Source organism: Solanum lycopersicum, chromosome 10 (genome assembly GCF_036512215.1).
Source record: "Solanum lycopersicum chromosome 10, SLM_r2.1".
Classification (NCBI taxonomy): Eukaryota; Viridiplantae; Streptophyta; class Magnoliopsida; order Solanales; family Solanaceae; genus Solanum; species Solanum lycopersicum.
Genome location: NC_090809.1, coordinates 3,598,359 through 3,609,929, shown reverse-complemented (window position 1 = coordinate 3,609,929; position 11,571 = coordinate 3,598,359).

Genomic DNA, 11,571 nt, shown 5'->3' with positions numbered 1-11,571 from the left:
CCCCGCTGCTGAAAAGAACCACTCACTCTCTGTGATCCCCTACCTCCAGATGAGGCACCATGAAACTGTCCTGATATACAGGCTCTTTTAGGGTCTCCAAACTCCTCTCTCTCCATCAATTCTGCCTTTTTGGTGGCGCTCACAATGGACTGAAAAGAAGCCCCCTCCCTAGATGCCCGAAACACAGTTGACCTGATAGAGAAAGTCAATCCCCTCACAAATCTGCGGATCCTCTCTGTCTCATTTGGAATAATGGCCAACGCATGCCTAGACAACTGGCAAAAACGCGCCTCATACTCTGTAACCGATAAACCATCCTGTCTCAGACTCTCAAACCTCAAGCGACTCTCCTCTCTCACGCTCCATGGGACAAAACGATCTTGGAATGCACTAGCAAACTGCTCCCAAGTCACTGGAGGAGATCCAACTGGCAAATATCCCGAATAAGTCCTCCACCAGTCTCTCGCTGATCCACGAAGCTGGAGTGTAGCATATCAAACCCCATGTGACTCAGCTAACCCAACCACCTCTAGTAACTCTCGGCAGGTAGTTAGAAACTCATATGCGTCCTCGCTCTTCCCACCCTGAAACTGAGGTGGGTCCATCTTTCGAAATCTCTCATACCTACACTGCTCATCCTCAGTCAGAACAACCATCGATGCAACTTGACCCCCAACTGCTGGTGCAATATCATTCTGAACCGCGGGATCTACTGGTAGTTGCCCCACCGCATCCTGAACAACCGGAGCTTGTTGCTGCTCTTGGGTCTGAGCCACCTCTCTAGTACGAGAGTCATGTGGTGTAGTAGTTGCACCCCCACCCTGAGAAAAGCACTCTAGCATACTTAACACCCCTAATAGCGTATCCTGAAGCAAAGGTGTGACTACGGGATCTGGAGGAACCTGGTCCTCTATGTCATCAATCTGAGGTTCGGTAGAGACCTCTCTAGCACGACCTCTCACTGGTGCTGCTCCACGTCCACGACCTCTTGCTACTGTCACACTACTAGCACGACCTCGATCTCGAGATCTACCCCTACCTCTAGCTGGGGCCTCAACAACTGCCTCTGGAAGTGCCTCCCCTCTACCACCAGTAACATTAGTTCTAGTTCTCGTCATCTGTCAAAAGAGTATACAGCAACTCAGTACTAAAGAAGGTGACTACGGACGATGAAAAAGATTGAACAAAAAGATGTTTTCCTAGTAATCCTTGTAGCCTCTCAAAGATAAGTAAAGACGTCTCCGTACTGATCCATGAGACTCTACGTAGACTCGGCTTGTATACACGTGAGACCTATGAACCTGGGGCTCTGATACCATATTGTCACGACCCAAAAATGGGTGTGATGGCACTCGTCTTATCCCACCAAGACAAGTCAGCCTAAAACCAAATATCTAACAAAGTGCGGAAGTAAATGACAATCTAACAACAATTCCTATTATGAAACCAAGTCATATTAATCCAATCCCCAAAATCAGGTTGTCACGTGCACAAACCTCTATTGTAAATATTAGAATTGAAATAAAATAGAAGCCTAACATGAAGTTGTCTTTCAAGTAAAAACAAAGTCATAAACTGGAGTAGGAAAGTTCGCTGAGATGACAAGCAGCTACCTCACAATCCTCCACAAGATGCCTCGGAAACGAAAAGAATGACAGGTATCACGAAGATCCAGGCTCGTATCCTACAAAAATTTGTAGAAGCAAGGGGTGAGTATCAAACCACGCGGTACCCAACAAACAAACCTGTAAACACAAGTTAAGTGAACAAAATGCGGGCACTTCTTACACCATATCTAAACCTCCACGCTAAAGTCTAATAGTTTACAGTTTACCAAACACACAACTCAATAACCACACTCTATCAGTTTACACATTCTCAATAACAACTCAATATTCAACAATCACAAGCTTCACAGAGAAACACTCACAAGATCAACAAAACACGTGTTCAAGTTCATCAATAATAAAATGTGTAATGCCATGAGATGCAATGTCAAGTATAGTGATGCATGTCTTCCCTAACGATACACACCCGCTGTCTCTCAGTCCGAGACCCATGGGGGACATATCTATCCATGCATCTGTCGCGGCGCACGACACGACCCTCGATAATAGTAACCTTCGCGGCGCGCGATACGTCCCTCGAAATATAATATCCATCGCGGCGCGCGATACGACCCTCGAAAATAGTACATCCTCTTACCACAACCATGTCTCAGATATAATGCAAATGACATGCTCAAATGAAAAGGAGGAGATAACCATTTGATAACAAAGCACAATTTGCAACAAGAAATACAACACCAACAATTAAGCAACAAGTCTCCAAATCATTCTCAACATCACACAAGGAAATACACGAATTTCGTACGCTTAACAAGAGTTTAGAAATCCACTTGCCTTAACGACTCGAATAATTATTCTTGGACTTGAGCCTTCCCTTTCCGTTGAGCTTCTGAACCAATGGAATCTATTCAAGTATATATTCACAATAAGGTTTCAGAACTAACAACACTCACACTTTTATGTGTTTAACCTAGAACTAAAAATACACCCCAAATTTATAATCAAGTTTGTAATTCTTGATGTCAATTAAAATTTCAACTTCATAATTTTTTTCCAAGTTTCAAGTCTAGGATTGCAATCCCAATTTTCCAATATCATGATTCAAGTGGTACTCACAAAATACCTTTACTCTAATATATATATATATATATATATATATATACACCAATATATCAAAACTTGAACCACAATATAATAATCAAAATTATGCAAACTACCCTAAAATGGATGTGAAGTAACGTTTTTTTTTTTACCATTTCCTCCCAACCAATGATTGGCTCATTATGGCCAATCATTGGTAATCATGACAAACTTTTTTTTTTAAATATATGCCCTAAATTTCCAGAACTTCATCAGTCACTTTTACAAACATAAACATACCATAATTTCCATTTCACTATTTTGGCACCTAATTTTTTTTTATATCCTTTCACATATCCTTAAGTTATCTCACTATTAATGACCCAACTTAAATCATAAGGGCATTAACTGCACCGCCCAACAACTTTTCTTAAATTCACACACACACTATGTATATATACATATATAATTAGCCATAATCAATCAAGCATAACCAATTGTGACAAAGCATTAGCGATTGTTACCTGCAAAGTCGATTTCTCTTTTCCTCTCGTGGCGTCGGCTCAGGTAAGTTTCTGCCTCCTCTTCTTTTCTAAATTAATTGTTTATTTAACTGACTAAACCCACTAATTTATTTATTTATTTATTTTTTTTTTTTTTTTTTACATGACCCTAATAGGGTAAGGTATTAAATAATGATCACTTTAACCCACTAACTCTCTATTAATTCCATTATTTACGCTTAACCATAAATAAATTAACTCAAGTTATACGAATATTTGAAATTTCCAAAAATTATCTTCTGGGTCATTACAAAAGCTACGAAGTCTTAATTGCGAAATTAGGGGAAAATTGTGAAATCCTAACTATCATGCTTTGGAATCGTAAACATAATAAAATAAGAAAAAAAATATTTACTAGCCTACAAACATGAATATCCACTTTGAAATTCAGCCACGAAGAAAAGTATGAAACCCTAGCCGCGAAATGAAGGAGAACGGGTGAATATATCATTTTTGAAATAATGAAATGAGGGGGGAAGTAATTAGGATTTAGTCTATGTGGCAGCGAAACCTTATTAGCATGCAATGTGGCATCCACATTGTATTTAACAACTCTGTTGATAAGAATGGTACTTTTGATTCAATAGTTTGACGGGAAGGGTAGTTTTGAGCCGAAATATAGTTTAAGGGTAAGTATGAGCTATTTCGGATAGTTTAATGGTATTTTAACCCTTTCTATTTGTCTACGTGGCAGTGAAATCCTATTGACATACTATGTGGCATCCATATGGCATTTAACAACTTGCGTTAATAAGAAGGATATTTTTGACCCAATAATATGACGGGAAGGGTAGTTTTGAGCCGAAATAAAGTTTAAGGGTATATATGAGCTATTTCGAATAGCTTAGGGATATCTTTGAGCTTTTTCCGTAAAAACAATTAGATAACTATTTTAAAATCGTTAACCCAATATCTAATACGGATAAATTAATAACATTTTTTTAGTTCGATTTATCTGTTAAATCAATTATGGCACACCCTTATTTATGAAAATAGCAAACCAGTGATGAACTAATATCACTATGCTACTTATAACATAATATAAATAGAAAAAAATGGCTTTTTTCATATCTTTTCTGCTAAAAAGAAAAACTAATAGAATAACAAAAATGGCCTAAAAAGCCTACCAGACCAATAATTTAGATTTTGATGATGGGTAGAATTTTGAAATCAAATTTAAAACTATAGTTCAAATTTAAAATTTTATTTATTAGTTTATTATTCTTTTAACGCACACACAATGAAATCTTCAGAAAAAAAATCTTTTTCTAATCTTGTAAAAATATTGTTGTTACTTTTTTTTAATCCTATAAATACGTAAAACATTATATAATAAATAAAATAATAATATGTAAACTCAAAATAAATTATAAAATTTATCATATAAAAATATATAATAAAATTCTTTAATGATACTTAAACAAACTTATGGAATATATTAATTAATAAGAAATATAGTGATAAATATGAATAAACGGAAAAGATGTTTTAATCACGAGAAAAATATTTTTTTGTCTCAACTTCTGCTTTTTTAAAAAGCAAAAATTATATTTTTTTCCCAATAAATAATAATAGAAAAATTGTACTTGCTTCCATTTAAAAACACTTTACTAAACACTTTTTTTACAGATATTCTTTTTTTTCAAAATAATTCGCAATGCCACTTTGGCTCTAAGTTATTTAAAAGCTAATGAAAGATAAACATCATATATGTTTATTTAAAGAATGATATAATTTAATTTATAGTGAGGTTAAAATACGTGTAATTAATTATTCCATTTAATCAAGATTTTGACAGTTAAGTATATACATGAATATGAATAAAAAGCAAAACAAGAATAACGAAGTATGTATACTTTATAATAATGATTACTTGTTTAGTACGGATTTGGTATAATTCTTAAGGAGCAATTTATTATATCATCTTTGAATATATTTCCCCAATTTATTTTTATTTGTTATTGTTTAACTTGACATACTCATTACAAAAATAATTATCAGTACAGGTATTTTACCATACTAATCCTGTTAAATGATGTTTAGTATGATGCCTAGGAAAAATATTTTTTCGAGGATGCGTATTTAATGTAAAGGATAAAACAAAAAAATAGTTTTTTTTATATGTCAAGATAAACAAGTAAAAACGTATATCTATTTAAGAGAAAATGACAGATAAAAATGAACGGATCGAATAATAGATTCAATGTCTTTGACTCTTTATAATTAAACCTTCTAGATTATATAAGATATAAGAAATATGATTTATTGCCTAGGTTGAATATCTTTAGTTTTAAGATGAACAATGATGTAAGATAGTACGAACTAATATTTTTTTTTTTTTATAACACTCTCAACACGTCAAAACCACATGTATAGATTTCAAAATAATGAAATTTTTTGTTAAAAATGATATATTTATTCCTATGATTTTGGAATAAAAAAATATTAAGAGTTTAAGAGACTATAAAGTTTGAGATTTTTGAAAATGATGTTTAGTGGGAAAGTCTATAGTGGCACTGTAGCTTCGTTAGCGCTTAGCTCATTAGCAGCCTTAATTACGTTTTAACGAAAAGGGAGTTTGCGGCCTTAGTGTTAGACTTGTTGAATACCAATAATTTTTGTATATATTACCTATAATTGTAGTCGATAGATAGTGATAGCTAACGATGACACGGTGCTCGATTGTATAGTTGATGGCTATTTGTGGTTGTGATAATAGTGAATAATAAAAATGATTATAAATGGTGATTAGTGATGACAGTGATCGATTTCAATCTTTACAATTATGAATAATGATTTATCGTGATTGCAATACGATTGGAGGTATAAGTAGATTGAGTGATGAATGGCTATGGAGATCATTCATGCAATATCAAAAATGAACATATCAGATATATCTAATCATTAAGCATACATCAGATGCATAAAAGAAACTACGTCAAATACACATAAGAACAATTCATATACATCGAATGAACATATCAGATATATACAAAACAATGACTTTTTTAATTTTTTTTAGGATTTGTGATTGTTAAAGAATGACAAAAGTCTCACATTGGTGGTTAATGAGATGGGTGGACTTGTTACAAGGCTTGGGCAATCCTCTTCTCTTTGAGCTAGCTTTTGGGGTGCGAGTTAGGCCTAAGACTTAATTTCACATGGTATTAGAGTAGGGCCCGTCTCACCCGATGTTGGGACCCTCGAAATCAAAAATTGCCACGCACCAGATGCTAAACACTGGGCGTGAGGTGAGATGTTTAAAGAATGACAAAAGTCTCACATCGGTGGTTAATGAGATGAGTGGACTTGTTATAAGGCTTGAGCAATCCTCCTCCCTTTTGAGCTAGCTTTTGAAGTGTGAGGTGGGGTGTTAAAGAATGACAAAAGTCTCACATCGGTGGTTAATGAGATGAGTGGACTTGTTATAAGGCTTGAGCAATCCTCAGATACTTCAAAATTGTTATGTGTGATTTCCTCTTAATTTTATGTCTTTCAGATACATTTCTTATTTAAATATTCTTAATTATAAGTAAATGATTAATATGTATCCGAGATACATATATTTGAATGTGTATCCGAGGTGCGATTTATGGTATGACAGGTACTATTGCAAACTCGCGTGAAGCGAGATTGTTAACACCTAAAATTAGTAGGATTTGTGTTGTTTACCGTTGATAAAATGACCAAATAAGGTAATTTTTCTTATTAAAAGAAACTGTTACAAATCTTAATTATTCAGATTCATTAATGATAGCAAAACATAAAAAAAATTAACACACTTAATGATTAAGATTCAAATCTCTAAAAAAAAAACTTGGAATATAAACGATTAAGATCTATAACGTTATCAAATACAAATACATGAGGTCAGGATACTCCTAAATACTAACTCATTCCAAGAAAAAATTGAAAAATTAAAAATTAATGCAGACTCAACATATGTAGGAAAAGATATAATTAGATTTCATGTTGAGAGAGACACAACCAGAATTTCAGGCTAATAATATTTTTAACTTTCAAATCCAAGAATTTTTATGGTATATATGACTCTTCTCTAATGATTAATTTATTTTCAAATTGGTCATTATCACTGTTAATTAAAATAATTTTACAACCAATGACTCTTTCAATTGTGTTAGCAATAATTCATATCTTTCAATGCCATTATTATTTTTTTCAACTATTTTCCTGCTAAGGAATTGGGGAAAATTTACTAAAAATTGTTTAATAATTGAAGCTGCTTTTTTTTTTAAAAAAAAATGTTATTAGGTACTTGATTGTTATATTTAGTGGTCCTTCCCTTTTATGATTGGTACTTCATACAATTTTTTAAAATTTAATCAATCTGGTCTCCTTGTCAGTATTTTACTATATTCTTTATTTTTCAGTAGGAAATGAATTTATATAATAGTATTTCTATTTCTATGCTATGCCTAGCCAGTACTACAACAATACTAAGAAAAGATCAACAGGACATTGACAAATGATACTTTATAGAATTAAAATATATAAATATTTTAAAATTTATTTAAATACAAACAATATATTAAAAATGATCTTTAAAAAAATATATATAATGGTGTACGTGACTTATATATATATATTAAAAAATGACATTGCTTACAGAAATTCCTGATTACGTCATCATGAGTATCGATTACCATTGGGAGATTGTCTTTTTAGTTTGTAAATGTTAAAAACTTTTAATGATCGTTTAATTTCTATTGAATTAAATTAGCAAAAAATAACTTTTTTAAAAAATTGTAAGCTAATTTACTTAATAAATTTATTAGTAAAAATATAAAACATAAAATAAAAAAAAAACTATGAAAAATATTTGAAGGTTTTTTTTGTCTTTATATAAATCAATCACATGATATTAAATCCTATATATCATTAGTATTACCAAATGTGAAATATTAATATACATCCTATCAAAGAAAAAAAAAAGGACTATCAAAACAATATGTCAATAATAAGGAAAGCAACACAAAACATTCAAAACAAAAAAATATTAACAATAGTAAAATAATACGATAATTAAAAAAATATATGTAAAACTAGTACCATGACAATAACAAATCACAATGTTCAAAGCTCCTATCAAGCTAAATCCTATGAAAAGCAAATTAAATCTTAACTACATACTAACCTTTAAAACGAAAAAAAAATTACAAAAATCATATATATTAAATATTAAATTGATTAAAATAAAAAAGACAAAAGGAAGAGGAAAGTTTGGTGTGCCTATAAAGTGCAAAACCTTTATTAAGTCCACTGTGATCTAATTTGTGTTTCTAGTGAATGCCTAACAATAACAAAATATTTAGTTTTGATAATCTATAAAAATAATTAAAATAATTCATGTGTTAGTGTACGTTGACCAAAAACTATTATCTATAAAATATTAATTTTGGTCTTTTAGACGGATTAGGCAACTGATTAACTAAACAAATAATCAGTGTACAATATCTCTTACATTCAGATAAAATTTGAAAAAACTCTTTAAAAATATGATGCAGATAATCTACACTAGTATAAATCAAAAAAATTTTAGTGGTGGAGTCAAAATATTTACTAAAAATTAAAAAGTCAATGATTAGATATTATTATTTATATACAAATGGAAGATGAAAATAAAGGCCTTGGTGGAAAACACTTACAAGAAAGTGGTTAATTTCTGTCTACAATTTTATATTATTATATCTATAAAAATAGTGTTACATACAAAATGACAGAACCTAACTTGACACCTTTCATGGGTTGACCATAAATTTGATTACAAAAAAGATTTTGGGTGTGTTCATTAGGGGTGTACAGACGAACTTATAAAGTCAAATCGAATCGATGAAAAAACTATCACTTCTTGATTTGATTTGTTATTAGAAGAAAAAAAATTAAATTGAACTTAAATCAAATCGATATATATATATATATAATATTTATTTTATTTATGGATAAAAAATATTATTTACATATTATCTACTCTGTTGATATATTTTTAGTTAGTTTATAATTTTCAATGTTATATATTTTATTTTAAATTTGGATTTGTAAAATTTTGTGTATATATACAAATATAATTTTATTTTATTTATAGCAATTTATAATGTACTTTACTATATATATATATATATATATAATTTATTTTATTTATAGATAAAATCATTTACATATAACTATTTCGGAAAAGGGCCTAAAATACCCTCAAAGTATTAGAAATGGTACAAAATTGTCATCCATCCACCTATTGGCTCCAAAATACCCTTCTCACCCACCTATTGGGTCCAAAATACCCGTGTCATCCACCTTTTGGTTCAAAATTGACCACTTATTTAACGGTTTTATATTTAGACTATTTAAATATTTTTTTAAAATACATGGTGCTCAACTATATGTTATAATTTAACTTATTAGTATAATTTATAAATCAATCCACTACCCACCCACATTAATAATTAAATCCCTCTAAATTAATGAACCTGTCACATTATTAATGCAAGCTACTGCCAATTGAGTGTTTTTAAAAAAATTATAGAAGTAAATTATCATACATTCAAGTGGCTAAATAAAAATCACCAATAAACTTAAAAGTCTGACTATGTTTATCTTAATTTTTCTTACGTCTCAATTATGTGATGTTACTTCATAGGTAACTTTTTTTCAAAATAATATATTAATGTTTTAAAACAAATCATAAATATTTATAAAACTATCTTTAAAAAAGTGCATGAATCAATTCGGGATGCATTACTTCTTTACCTTTGATCATAAATTTCTAATTCTATTTTGAAAGAAAGTATCCTCCTAAATAAGCGGTTCAACCTAAATTTAATTGGGTCTCCGATTCAGACTCGAATAATTTTGAATGTCATTTTCAGAAATCTATAATTTCATTGTGTTTTAGTAGTGTTTATGACTATTTTGATATTATAATTGGATTATTAATTGGGTGAGGTTTAGTTAGTAATGAGTGTGTAGTGGTTTGGTTTATAAATTATATTATAAATTATAATTATAATCAATAATTGAACGCCAAGTATTTTAAAAAATATTTAAAGAGTTTAATTTTAAAACAATTAAAAAAGTGGTCAATTTTGAACACAAAGGTGGATGACAAGGGTATTTTCGAGCCAATAGGTGGATGAAAACGGTATTTTGGAGCCAATAGGTGGATGAAAGGTAATTTTATACCATTTTCAATATTTTAAGGGTATTTTAGGCCCTTGTCCGTAACTACTTTGTTGATATATTTTTAGTTAGTTAATTTTTAGTTTTCAATTTTATATATCTTATTTCAAATTTGGGCTTGTAAAATTTTGTAAATATTTTATTTTGTATTAAGATCTGTAGTTATAATTATATTGTCATAGTTTTTCAAATTCTAAGTTAACAATTTTACTTTATAAATATTTTCTGTATTCAGTTTGCATCTAGCCTTTAATCTTATTAGTTTAGCATAATGTGCGTTGATATTTCAAAAAAAAAAATTGTACTCATGTAAATTTTACAGTCTTTTCGGCAATTTCTATTCACTTAACATTTTTCAAGTTTAGTTTATCACACAGATAAGTGAAAAAATATTTGATTGCTTTTTAAAATACGGTATAGTTGTAAAAAATAAAAAAAATGAAAAACCGAAAAAAATTCGAAAGAATCGACTAAAACCGAAATCGAAAAAAAATGACTTCACATGATTTGATTTGGTTTTTAGATTTGATAAATGGACATGATTGGTTTAGATTTTTTTTAAATAAAAGGGAAAATACCCAAGTACCCCCTCAACCTATGCCCGAAATCCCAGAGACACACTTATACTATATTGAGGTCCTATTACCCCCCTGAACTTATTTTATATGTAATTTCCTACCCCTTTTTAGCCTACGTGGAACTAGTTCGAAAAAAAAAAAGTCAATCATCGTTGGGCCCACAAGATAGTGCCACGTAAGCTAAAAAGGGGTAAAAAATTATAAATAAAATAAGTTCAGGGGGGTAATAGGACCTTAGTATTGTATAAGTGTGTCTCTGAGATTTCGGACATAGGTTGAGGGGGTACTTGGGCATTATCCCTAAATAAAAAATCAAACCAAATCGACCTATGTACACTCCTAGTGTTCAGTACGAAGGACATTGTTTTTCTTTTTCAAAAGAAGATCAAGAAATTAATCTTATCTTAATTTAATTTCTTAATTGATTAATAATAATAAAAATATTATTTCAAGAATATTAAAATATCATTTAGCAAATATTATGACTCCACACATGAATTCATATCTCGATCCAAATTCGACCTTCAGTGTAACACTGACCCCAATATCGACTCAAAAACATAATCTTATACCCCAACTGAGATGAGA